Genomic DNA, 14,298 nt, shown 5'->3' on the forward strand with positions numbered 1-14,298 from the left:
ACCACCAGAGCAACAAGACTCTGCAACTGGGTGATATTAGGTAGTAGAGCAGAGTGCTTTTGTGGAGGAAGTTACACAGATCACACTAGGAGCTATGATCAAGCGCACAAGATTGCTCAGAACAACCGCAGCTCTGTGCTTCCGATAACCGCCACAATGGTTGCTCAGTGCGACCGCAGCACTGAGCATCTGATGTTCACAGAGAGCAAGATTGCTCAGAGCGACCGCAGCTCTGAGCTTCCGATAACCGCCAAAAATAACAAGACACAATGGTTGCTCAGTGTGACCACAGCACTGAGTGTCTGATGTTACCAACACTGAGTAACAAGGACAGACAGACAGAACGTTTGACAGCTAACAAGATACAATGGTTACTCAGTGCGACCATAGCACTGAGCCTCTGATGACCACCACACTGAGTAACTAAGACAGACAACAGACAGACAGACGGAATGCTTTCCAATCTAATCACTGCCTCAAGTAATAGCAAACATCCACGCTGACACAGAGAAGACGAACAAGTAAGAGCGTAACTAATAGCAACCGCTGCTACAGTCACATCCACAGGAACAGCATTTGATACTGTGGATTATGAAATACTAATCCAGCGATTGAAGAATTACTGTGGCCTAAGGGGTACTGTTCTTAGCTGGTTTCAGACCTTCCTATCTGGCAGGACACAGCAAGTATGTCTGGGCACACACTACTCTAATCCAGTGCCACTTGCCTATGGAGTTCCACAGGGTTCTGTACTATCACCATTACTCTTTGCAGTCTACATGCTCCCACTGGGCAAAATAATCCAAAACTATGGCCTAGGATGCCACTGTTATGCAGATGACACACAACTGCATCTGTCCTTCAAGCCTGGCACCCCAGACCCATCAGCATCCATAAATGCGTGTCTAGTAGATTTACAAAATTGGATGAACACCAGCTGGCTGAGGCTGAACTCTGGCAAAATAGAGGTGTTGATGGTAGGTGGTCCACACATGATGGATAAAGTTCAAAATGCTCACCACCTCAAACTAGCAATTGGGGGGAGATACCGTACAGTAAAGACTCTGTGCGAAACGTTGGGGTGATCCTGGATGGAAATCTAAAACTCAGACTTCCATCTAAGAAATATAGCGAAAAACACCTTATCCCACCTGGAGACCTACCTGCCCTGTGTAACGATCGGTGTCCGCACGCAGAGAGAATCTGATTATTGGTGATCTGCAGTATCACCAAGAATGCAGATATATACCTGATTATTGATGATCTGCAGAATCACCGATAATACAGATATTTTGCTAACCTCTGGACACCTTTTGGTATGTGAGTGTTTGGTGCAACAGTAGTACTTTGAGTAATGCACCTGCTGAGCAGGTGATAATAGACAGTAAAGAGACACTGCTCTGGGAGCACAGGAACCTTCCAGCAGCCTGAGGCTCTCCAAGGGGAGGAGTCAGGCTGGAGACAGGAACGGCCAGAGAGTGAGTGACACCTAAAGGTGGATGTCACTATCTGATCTGGAGACTATCTCTTAAGGGGAGAGATAGCTCTCGAGGTCGGGCACGCCGGGTCGGCAACACACTGAGAGATAAAGTACAAAGAAAGAAGGCTGATTCGGTATCCAAGGCAAGCAGGGTCTGGCAACGGAATATAAGATATGCGAGGTACCGAATCAGAAGACAGAGGAGTAGTCAGAAAAGCTATAAGTCATAACATATATCAAACAATGCCTATTCTGGGTGCGAAGTCCTTGGTCTCAGCACCCCGGAACTAGTCTGAAGTATACACAGATGATAATACAGTTCCCTAGACTGGGTGCGAGGTCCGTAGCCTCAGCACCCTGGAACTAGTCTGAAAGATAACACAGATGGTAGTACAGTTCCCTAAGCTGGGCGTGAGGTCCTTGGTCTCTACACCCTGGAACTAGCTTGAAGTATAACACAGATGATAACACAGTTCCCTAAGCTGGGTGTAAGGTCCTTGGTCTCTACACCCTGGAACTAGAATACAATTCAAATAATCTGGCTAAGTGTGAATTCCCAGGTCCACCTGGTTCAAACACACTGAAAGATCTGACTAGGTCTGAGTGCTTCCACGTAGTGATCGCAACGGCAGACAACTTGCAAGTGACCAGCAGGAACTATATATGGAGTAGTGCTCTCCAGCACCACCCCTAATTGCTCAACCAATAGTATCCTGCTCTGGGGTCAGCTGATCGGCGTGGTCAGCTGACTCTTCCTGCTTAGTATAAGAATTCTGCCTCTCAGCGCGCGCGCGTGTATTCCTAAGCCTATGTGCACTAACAGCCACACCAGACACACGCTGCCGCGTGCAAACCGCCGCGCTGGACGCAGAACCAGCCGCCTTACTGTTGTTGCATGCGGCGGCTTTTCCGCGTTCTGCCCTGCTACCAAACACACGCTTCCGCGGGCAAACCACCGCACTAGACGGGGGGGGTTAGCCGCCTGCTCAGTAGCACATGCGACGGCTTTTCCGCGATCTCTCACACCTTGGTTCATGCATTTGTATCCTCCCGCCTAGACTACTGCAACGCCCTGTTCATCGGATCTACAGAAAATGTTCTGCGCCCCTTACAGCTAGTACAGAATGCTGCAGCCAGACTCCTAGCCAATGCCCCCCGCAGCTCACACATCACCCCAGTACTGCAAACTCTTCACTGGTTGCCAGTAAAATGGAGAATTAATTTTAAGATCTGCCTGCTAACATTCAAGGCTCTAAACCACATGGGACCCAAATACATAGCGGATCTATTGGAACTTTATGCCCTTCCACGCACCCTCTGCTCTGCCAACAAGATGAAGCTGGTTATTCCAAGGATACACTTAACATTTGGTGCTCGGGCCTTTTCCCCTACTCTGTGGAACTCACTTCCACAATCAGTACGAGAGGCTCCTTCTCTGGACAGCTTTAAAAAAAGGCTAAAAACTCACCTCTTTTCCCTAGCCTTTGAGACTGCATAATGCAGGGTCACAGAGATTTGAGTCCCCAGGGAGAAAAGTGCTATAAAAATATTATTGTTATTGTAACAGAACTAGCAGGAACACTACTGGTGAAAGCAGTCTCCAACTTTCAGGATGGGAAAGACTTCACTGTACCCCTGCGGTTGCAGTGAATGTCCAGGCAGGCAATGCAAGGTAAGGCAAGGCAATACAATATAATACAACTTTCACACCAGGAACCCAGCACTCAACTATGGCTTAGCTGAATGCTATGTTGGGCGAGGTCTGAGAGGGGAAGCAGGCTTTTCTATGGACATCAACCAATGAGAACAGACATGCAAATTCCCACACAGCTGAATGGTAATCATGCAATCTTGTGTTAGACTGATTGAAGGCTGCAAGCTGCCTGTGAATGGAAAGAACTTTCATTACAAATGCATCCTAGATTATGCAACCACATGCATGTAAGAAATCCACAGCTGTCTGGCTGCAGTTCAACTGAATTCATGACAACATCCTGAGCTACTCTGAACTACAGAGTAACTGCAGATGGCAATGCAATCAAAACTAAGCAACCAAATGCAGGCAGAGAAATCAAAACTGGTTAGTTGCAGCTCCACTGCAACTGACAGGAGGGATCCTTATATGGCTATAATTATTAGGTAATGCCTGGTGGTGTTGATCCAGGGATTTTATCTGATTGCTATCTGGAGTCGGGAAGGATTTTTTTACACACACACACACACACACACGCACGCACGCACGCACGCACGCACACACACACACACACACACACACACACACCTTCTAAACACACTGCAAGCTGCACTGTATAACTCACCCTGGTAGCTGCCTCTGGCTACAGCTCTCCACGTCACATTCCATCTCTCAGATACTTCGGGCTGTGAAGAAGGAAGTGTAGGAGAGTTAAATACTGCAGTCAGAGATGGGGACAAGAGTGAGTTAACCCCTTCTGCTGTGGGCCACATCTGTTTCTAAAAAGGCCAGGAAAGTGTGCATGCATTTTCACTCGTCTTACCCAGCTGCCACTTGGACATGCAGTGCCAACACAGCCTCCACTTTTTCACCCAATGCAGCAACAGCTGATTTCTACATTAAGCAACAGGGAAGCACTGTGGTAGCTCTGCACACCATCATTCTGTGGCTGCCAATCCAGTTCTCTCTATGGCTGTTTCAATGGCACAGCAATTGCAAAGTATGCCTCAGACCACACCTCCTATCCACATATGACTGGGCCAGAAAATTGTCATGGTAGGTTTTCAGTATGTATTTTGTGGTAGAGAAAGTCAGATAATTTAAAATAATTTTTATGCTAATCTATTGTTAAATCTATTTTTACTTTTGTTGCCTGCGCTGACAATGTCACTTAAAGTGACAGATGCCAATTGCAATAGTCCACGGCTACGTCTAACTTGCATCCCCGTTTTATATCTGTTAAGATATCATACTTTTATAAAATAAAATTTGGGGGGGGGGGGGGGGGGGCTTAACTGACGCCATTCAGGGATCATACTACTGAAGGAAATCATTTTTTTTTTCATGGACACTTCTTCAAATATGTTTTGAGTGTATAAAAAGAAAAGGGTTTTAAAAAATATTGTTGCCACAGGGAGCAAAGCATATGCTGGCAATGTATAGAATCCCAGAAATAAGCCCTAAAGATTAAATAAGGCCCAGTTCACACTTGCGTTAGAGTGGCAAATGGATCCGTAAAAAAGGATCACCGGTCGATCGGATCCGTTTTCACTCCATTGCCGTTCAGCTGCTTCCTTTCCGTTCCCTCACTTCTGGCTGGATTTTACCCATTTGAATGGTTCGTTTCTTCAATAATGTGAAGAAACATTCCGTCCTTTCATTGCCCCCAATGCAGCGCTTCATCTTCTGTTTCCATTCCGCTGAGCTCAGCAGTCTGGAAAAATTGCTGCACAACCAAAGTTGCGGTCCGTTCAGCTGATTGTGCGGAACGGATCCATTTGAATGGACAGATGTGAACGGATCCATAGGTTAACATTAGATCCATTCGCATTCGTTAGTATCCAATCCGATCCACGAACGGACCGATCCACCAGTGTGTACCGGGCCTAACACCAGCAGGAGACCCCTCTTCTGCATATGTGAATTAAAGGACAACGGAGGTGACATGATGAGAGAGACATGTGTATGTAAAGTGCCAAGCACACAAATAACTATGCAATGTTCCTTTTTTTCTTTCTATGCCTGAAAAAGTTAATAATTAGGTATGCAAGTGACAGTTTCTGTCTGGGTTGGGACTGGGTCGACTATAGCATAAGCCTCACTGATAAATAATTACAGCCATAACACACTTTCCTGGCAGCAAATGGCTTCTAAGAGCAGGAAAGAGATAAAAAGGTTCAATAGTTCATAGATGTTAGCTCTTGCATACTTCAAGGAAGGTGTCATTGAGCAGAGGCAATGAAACAGTAAAAGCTTAAAAACTAGATTTAAATATAAAATAAAACTGTGGGATAGCTAAAAAAAAGTCATTTTTAGGAGACGGAGGATAGATACTATTGTTTATCTCATCAGTTTATTTTCACCTCAGATGTCCTTTAAGGGTGCCTGAAAATTTGGGCACGTAGTTATGGTGAAAGTAAAATATTGTGATTTAATACCGATATTTTAATATAAAAACATAAAATATGAATATTAAATACAGATATTTTACTATGACCAAACCTAACCTTACTCTCACATAGAACCCTCCCTCCAACACCTAACCCTAACACCCCCCAATGCCTAAAACTACCCCCCCCCCACTCACACACATTACCTGCCTAATGCCTAAAACTACCCCCCCCCCTCCCGCACACAATACCTACCTAATGCTTAAAACTAACCCCTCCCCCTGCACACACTACCTAGCTAACACTGCAACCCCGTGGAGCGGTGCAATGTAACCATGGGGGTTGCAGTGGTGCGGTGCGATAATCGCACTGCACAAAAAAAGGAAAACAAAAAGTAAAATACATGCCACAGAATAGTATCATTTGGCTGGCCGCGATGCCCGATATATATCGGGCACCCAAATTTCCATTGTGGCGCCCAAAGACCGCTATTTTGTATTGGTGCCTATGGCTGTGCACATTTAGTCCACTTGCTGCATTTTTTCCTGCTCCGCCCTCTTCCCCCTCCCCCTTGCTCTGCATTGATTGATCCATTTTGCCCTCCAAGCTGTAGAAAATTGTCCCTAACAACTTCCTTCCCTGTGGAAAATATCTCATCAGGACAGGAAGTGAGCGCAAAACCTCCCAGTCACGTTATTATCACAGATGTTATGGAATACTGTGTCATGTACCAGAAAAAATATAAAAAAACAATCATTTTCTTCTAAGCAGAAATACGTTTGTTTATCTTCTTCAAACCACGAAGGTTTATGACTAAGATGTGTCCTCACAAAACAGAAGACTTCTTTAGAGGTTTTGACATATGATGAAAAGTAATTATCAGGTAATTCATTCTAATATAGGAACATCTTGTTAAGATATTTACAAACAGAAAAACAAAGCAATATTCAGGCCTTAACCAAAAGAAGAGACTACAGACTTTCGGAAAGCACAAAAATAATCCCAGCCTAATCTTCAAAGGCAAAACATTATGAGACACAAGCAAAGGATGAATTTGAAACCACTAAAAAAAAAAACCCTTAAAAGAGATGTCATGTGACCACAGTAATCAGTGACTGAATGCCCTCACTTTGCCTTGTTAAGTGACCACAGAAGATCTTTGCTTGTATTTTCTCTCTGTATCTCACTCTGTGTTTTTATTTATGCAGCTAGCAGTTTTCAGTGTGCCCAGTCAGCTTTGATTTGAATATATACAGTATAATCAGCATGAATCACATCATGCTCGTCTATTGCCCGTAGCAGAGGTGTCAAACTCAATCATGTAAGGGTCCAATATCTAAAATGTAGTCTAAGTGTCGAGCCAAATACAGTAATTAAGAACTAAAGGGACTCCGAGCACCTCGCATGGGCATGCCTTTAAGCCAGACGACTTCCAACAAAGTCGTGCTATGACCCTCCTGGAGGAGCCTCTTGCAATGGCCGTGCGTATCACTTCCTCTTCCTCCTTCATTCAGTGATGCACTTCTCCAACAGAGAAGATAGGGGTGACCCGGAAGTTATAACATAGCCAAGATGGCAGCCGCGATTTTTAAATTGAAATCGAATGAAAACTATTTGGTGTCCATGAGAGGTGCTCGGAGTCCCTTTAATATTTACAGAACAGTTTCTAAGTGACTTTAGCGACCATGAGGGGCCAGCTCCTCCCCCTTCTGCAGAGTAGCGCAAGGAGAGGGAGAGGCAAACCCAGGAAACAAAAGGAAAGGAAAGCATCTTTTCTGGGAGGACAGAAGAACCCCCAGGAATCAGAAAAAGAAGAGATTCTAGATCTATCAGCACAGTCTGAGGATAATCTTCTCGAAGTTATTAATCTATCCGAACACTCCCTCCCACAGGGAACAATCGAGCTACTACAGAGAGGACTCAATTATAGCCTCTCAACGGATTTTGACTTCGCACACTTCAAGATAGACCTGTACAAAAATATTCGGAGATTGAATATCAAATTGCATTTTCTCAAGAAACAAACCCCAACGGAAGAACCACGCACTATGTATTGGGGAAACGCCAAAGTAGGCCCTTTAGGATTTAGCCCATCGGTCACCTGGACAAGCCAGGATCAACAAAATCTAAACATTCTGACAGAATTAGAATCCCAGTCTAATGATAGCTTAATGAACCCAAATGCTGGCTTTAGACCTTGCAAATCAACAGCACCATTCCCTATTCAGGCAGGCTCAGGTCTTGATATTTTCCAGAAAGTCATTGAAAAAGAATTAAAAGCAGAGATCTACCCAAAAGTGGAAAGCAATTTGTCTATCTCTGAGCAAACAGCCTTGAAATGGTTAAGGAATAGACCTGATCTACAAATAAGAAGAGCGGACAAAGGAGGAGCAATTGTTGTGATGACGGCAGAACAATACCGCAACGAGGCATTAAGACAGCTTCAAGACACTAAAACATATCTAAGCCTACCTTCAGACCCCACTCTACATTACCTGAATCTACTTAGGTCACTATTAAGAAAGGGTGTTGAACGAGGAGTGTTACCACCCACTTTAGCCCATGGCCTTTTGCCAACACACCCTACCAAGCCCATCTGGTACCATATACCGAAGCTGCACAAGTCCCGGACCAACCCTCCGGGTCGCCCTATCGTTTCTGGAATGGGGTCGACCACGGAGAGGTTGTCCAGGTATCTGGACCATGTCCTGAGACCCCTATTAGATCTTGTGCCCTCCCACCTGGCGGACACAATTGATGTCTTGAAAGGCGTGGAAGAGCTCCAATGGTATCATGGAGACGTGCTTGCAGCTGTCGACGTTGAGAGCTTGTACAGTCGTATTCCACACCATCTAGGAATCAGAGCGATACGATCATTTTTGGATCGCACCGGTAAGGATGAGACATATAAAGATTTTATATGTGAGTGTTTGCAATTTGTGCCAACACATAATGCCTTCACTTTTGACAGCAAGTGGTACTGGCAGGTTTCGGGCACTGCCATGGGCACAGCTGTATCATGCACTTACGCTAATCTTTTTTTAGCTTGGTGGGAAGAGGAGTACATCCACTCCAATCGTAACCCTTTCGTCGGCCAACTCAGGGCATGGTCCAGGTACGTGGATGACATCCTTGTATTCTGGTCCGGGACTTGTGACACCTTTAATGACTTCATGGATTATATTAATAATAACACGGCCAACATGATCTTCACTGCCACTACTTCCCAGGAAAGGATAGCATTCTTAGATCTAGAGTTAGTCATCGATGAGGATAAGTTAATCCCTAGAGGATACCGAAAAGCAACAGCATCCAATGCATTGTTACATAAGAAAAGCTTCCATCCTGACCATATCACCCGCTCGTTGCCCTATGCCCAGTTCCTCCGACTGCGTCGTAACAACGCACGCGACACAGATTTTGTTATTCAGTCTAAAGACTTAAACAGAGAAGACTTGCTAAGTACCACCTGTAAGAAAGGTATGGATGTCACGACTAAAGCCCTCTTTTCATTTGACTACACTGGAATGGCAGAACAGATAAAAAAAGCCATCAAAAAGAATTGGGAGATCCTCACCAGAGATCCTTTGCTCAAAAGTCTGGTTAATGATGGGCCTCTATTTTCATTTAGGCGTGCTCCCACAATAGGCTCCCAGATAAGTAAAAGTGAATTTCAGAGTCCCCAAACAGAAACCTGGTTATCCAACTTCAGGCCGCAGGGCAACCATAGATGCGGCCATTGTATTTCTTGCCCACAAATGCGCACCGGAACCAGTTACCAACTAGGACCCTTACGCCGCTCGGTTAAATCATTCTTTACCTGCCAAACCGAGTTTATTGTATACTCGATATGGTGTCCCTGCGGCCGGTTTTACATGGGGGGAAACCACTAGATCTGTCAATAGACGGTTCAGAGAACACTTTAATTCGATAAGATCGGGACATGGCTCCCCACGTCTGATTAGACATATGAGAGAAGCTCATGAAGGAAATGCAAGATTGATGACCTTTGCCAGTATACTACAAGTACCCCCCCTATTACGTGGTGGGGACAGAGAGAAGAAACTGAAAAGAGAGGAAGTCCTGCTCATAATACGTACAGACGCCATGGGTGCATTGGGACTAAATGATTATGCCAATTTATCCTGTTTTTTAGACCCATGATACAATGCTAATCTATGCCCCACAACCACATCAAGTGCTGGGATTAAGTGTTCGTGGTTGTATTCCTCCCTAGCCCCTGAATTAATTTTCATCAGAAGCAAGCCACACTATAGAATATAAAGTGTATGCCTTTATACACAAATTATGTGTATACAGGTTCCCTGTAGGTCCATTTTTTACACCACTTAAAAATATGGTTCAGTTGTGATGCTTATTTTAATGTCTTAATATCTAATTAAAGGTCCTTTGTCCCTCCTTTCGCCCCATTTCCCAATTCATGAAAGCGTGCATATCTGCAGCTTTCTTTTTAGCCAATACTTCACTCTAATTGCCATTTTTCTGCAAGCATAACTTTTTGCACATTAGCACTTTAATATATTGTGGTCAGTTTCCACATCTTAATTATGTTCAGCACTCGCACCATTATGTATCAGCGTGTAACTGTTTTTGAATAATATGAAATATTCACTGTCCACAAGATTTATCAAGTTTTTATGCACATGAAAAAAATTTTCTACCACTGCTTTCTCAAATTTGGCCACAAGATGGCGATCACCCCTCCAATACACTGCCTATATATGCAATTGCATCTAGCAGCCACCTAATAAGTGTGGACTGCTTGGGCAGACGTAGAGGGGTGACGTCATCCTCCAGGAAACTCCAGCTGGATTGCATATGCGTTCCAGCGCACTATTGGAGATTCCGAGAGGAAGTGGGCGGTTCTCTTTGGCGCGTACGCGCCGAATGCTGACCATATAGTGTATTTAAACAACCGGCCAGCACCCAGCCCGCACTAGAGCCTCCGTGGAAGCGCATACCCGCGCGAAACGGCTGTAAGGCACCCAGTGCCCAGCACCCACCGCCACCCTCAACACTTCAGCAACTAATATGTTCGATCATTTACACTGTCACGTGTTTTAACCTCTTTGCTACAATATGGAATAAATAATGAATGCAGTGCCGGTCTCCTCTCCTCTCCTCTCTCTCCCTCCTTGTATGCAGTTTAATATTTACCTGCTCCAGTGCTGCTTTGAGTCACCTCTGATCTTCCTGACAGCCACATTCCCATGCTGCATACCTCTGGCTCCCAATGAATGTCATATGATCGGGAGCTGCAGTTATGGAGACACAGAGAGCATGCAGCTGCTGGGAAGAACAGAAGAGATGCAATGCAGTGCTGGGGCAGGTAAATTTTACACTGCTCTGCTTCACTACTCTGCTATGTAGTTTTTGCTGGAGGGTTCTGATAGTTGTCACTGCATCCCAGCTCAAACTGACGTTGTTTCAACCAGAAGCGTTGTCACCAGTGTGCTCTAGATGGGAAGCCAGTGTGTTTTATTATTTTACTGCTTAAATGATGCACATTTGAAGCTCTTAAGGGCCACATAAAATGGCAGGGAGGGCCGCAGTAGGTTTGCGGACCTTGAGTTTGACACGAATGGCCTATAGGCACAGAGAGGCGGATGTGTGTGAAGTAGATAAGCAGTAGCTGTCATTTGCTGCAGATGGGTGAATGATATGAAGAAAAGCCTAATATCATTGTGTGATTTCACATTTCTCCAATGAACATCAGTACTCCATCAGAAATAAATGGAGCATATCATTTATTTATTTCCACTAATCAGCAGTACAGCTTATAGGCAGCCGAGAGCTTTTCTGTGCCTCGAGGATGCTATCTGTATGGAGTTTTTATGTTGTCCTATTTCCTATGAGGGTTTCCTTTGAAAGTAGTAGTTTAGTCCCTCCTTCCCTCTTCCACCCATTCCCTCCCACAGTGAAACAGTGTCTGAACAACTGATCTAAATGTTTATGAGACTATCTGTGTGAAGCAGGCCACATGCTAGCAGATTCAGCTGACAGACTTCTGTGGGAGAAATAGCAAGGACTGCAATAGAGAAGGTTCAATTACTCATGTTGCTGCCTCTCACGCCTGGGTCACATGCTGCACTTAATTTTCCTGCCTTCCAACTGTCAAGGCAGAAGTGTCAGGAACAGAGAGAGCAAAGTAAATTGCAGCAGCGAGAGGCGGCAACATGGGTAAGTTAAGGGCACATTCCCCCCAAACATGCCGGGACAGTTTTGCATTTTGTGAACCTATCCTCACTCATGTCTACTTAGGTTACACATGAGAAACAACCAAAAACTACATAGCTGGTCTGAACAAGGGTTGTAACTATGCCTGATGGGCCTCTTGTGCAAAACCTTTTGTGAGCCCCCTTTCTTCTTTCAGCCCCCTCCTCCTCCTTAGGACTGTGCCCGGTGGGGAGGAGGGGCCTGGATTATTTCCTTCCTCCAGTAGGGCCCCCTCCTCTGCTCCCCGGTTCTGCCACCTATACAGATCAGCGTGACAGTAGTGACAGGGCTTACCTCAGCAATGGAGCAGGAATGAAGAAGTCCAGACCACTCCTCCCTGCGGCGGCTGCTTCCCCCAGTTACTCAAGTGACTGAATAATTTAATCACATAGAATTAAGTATTTATTTATAACATTGTAGCACGGATTCTATATGTGTAATTCATATATAGACATTCATTTACATACAAAACTAAAGCAAGTGAGTCATAAGATTGGAGTGCACCTAAGTATTTGAGGTAACTCATGCCTTAACATGCTAATGGCTTTTTGAAATGTAAATCCATTGTTAGATGATATCACATATAACAGAAGTTGATTCATAATGACATAGCTCCCTTTCTGATATTCATCCGAGTTATATGAGGACAAGGACTACTGCTACTGGCTGATTCCATGTCTGTCCAGCTGAGAGGCTATCTCATGAGAATGGGTGCAGTAGTGTGGAAAGTGAAGTATGCATACAGATGGGAGTCACAGATCCAGCAGTAATGTCATCCTGCAAGAAGCACTGAGTTATAAGCTGTGATTTCTCACAAAAGGTCAAATGGAAAATGCACCGAGTTCTGAGAAAATAAATGTACACCCATCTAAAAACAATGGTTGCTGGATAAATGTGAGATGTCTACTTATATTTGGTTTTATCCACACAGATACTAAAATGTACATTTAGAAACACATACCTATACTGTATTTTGAGGTAGCAGCCCCCAAAAAGTAAGTGTGATCATTTACCTTTTCTGAGGGGAACCTGGTATTGCATCCTCTGGGCCCTGCAGTCAGGTCAGGTGTCTTGAGACAAAATCCTGTCACCCCCTTCTCTGGTACAGTGATTTGGTCACTCAGTATACCAGACGGGTTATGTTCTGTCTTCCAGTAGTGACCTCTAGAATCTGGTGGTCATATTATAACTGACAAAGTCAGTTATAGCAAAGTATGCTTTCCTTTTTGTAAGAACTTCAGAAAATTGCAAATGATAGTTGTGGACGGATAATATAAATGAAAAAACATAAACTACTCTCCACCATTGTTACAGAGGACATCTAATGTGAAATGTAATAACATGGCAAAATCCCCCACAGAAGTCTATAGGAGCCTCACATAGTATCCAGCCCTCTTCAGGGGTCCTTCTGTTTTAAGGTGAGGACCTCATTTTCTAAGAAGACCTCTCCAAGGGTCTTTCGGCTCTTTTCTGAGGTAAGGACTGTCTAACTTTGTAGGAATTTTTGCTGGAAAACCTCACTAGGGCTTTCTACCTTTGCTCTAAAGCATGCCTTTTTAGAAAGACCATACCAATGCCTGGACCTTAAAGGGATGCTTCGGCCCCGCCTCCAGTTCACTTCTGGAATTTCTGACTTTAAAGTCAGAAAACCACTGCGCCTGCGTTGCCATGTCCTCACTCCCGCTGATGTCACCAGGAGTGTACTGCGCAGACACAGACCATACTGGGCCTACGCTGTGCTCTCTTGGTGACATCAGTGGGATCGAGGACACGGCAACGCAGGCGCAGTGGTTTTCAGACTTTAAAGTCTGAAATTCCAGAAGTGAACCGGAGGCGGGGCCGGAGCATCGGTGAGTGGCTGCGCCAACACAGGATGTCTGCGGGGGACCGTTAGAAGCCCCGGGTAAGTTCAACTCATTTTCCCCTGACCCCCCTACAGTATCCCTTTAAGACCTGGTAAATTAGGGGCCTTACAACTACTAAATTACAACAATTTTGCACACTGCCAATACTAAAAGTCGATTTTTTGGGGGAGCAGACAAATGCATTGCTAATATTGTTTTCTAGATTAACACCAAGGCCCATATGCAATTAACTTCTTCTGATGAGTTTTCTCCTAAGTGATATGTTAACAACTTGTCAATAAAGTGCCCTTTAAACCACTAGCAAGCAAGAAAATATTCAGAATAATTGTGCAAATGTGCAGTACTTTTTTTACCTACTTTCAGGTAAAATTACAATTGCAGAGTGCTTACAATTATTTTAAATAGAAGTTTAAAAATAATCTCCTAAGAGAAAACTTAATTGCATATGGGCCCAGGGCCAATAACCAATTAAGGTTTCTCGCAGGAGATGTTTTCATACCTTATCATAACTTTTAAACCCCCAGCAAAAATACTCAAAACAATTTTGATATTTATTTTTTTACCTCTTTTTTTTAGTGCTTAAAAATTACAATTTTGTGAAGATGAAAAGGTATCTCTTGAGTGAAAAGTCAG

At 44.3% G+C, this 14,298-nt stretch overlaps 1 long non-coding RNA gene across 1 annotated transcript in view; it reads left to right on the plus strand.

Moving 5' to 3' along the window:
* The window catches only part of LOC137547249 (uncharacterized), a 51,027-nt gene extending 37,834 nt beyond the window's left edge, over window positions 1-13,193 (plus strand). The window contains exon 3 of the long non-coding RNA XR_011026537.1: window positions 13,115-13,193. This is a non-coding gene — a long non-coding RNA (uncharacterized lncRNA). The remainder of the gene's footprint in view (window positions 1-13,114) is intronic.
* Window positions 13,194-14,298: the final 1,105 nt, after the last annotated feature.

This window comes from Hyperolius riggenbachi, chromosome 1 (assembly GCF_040937935.1).
Source record: "Hyperolius riggenbachi isolate aHypRig1 chromosome 1, aHypRig1.pri, whole genome shotgun sequence".
Classification (NCBI taxonomy): domain Eukaryota; kingdom Metazoa; phylum Chordata; class Amphibia; order Anura; family Hyperoliidae; genus Hyperolius; species Hyperolius riggenbachi.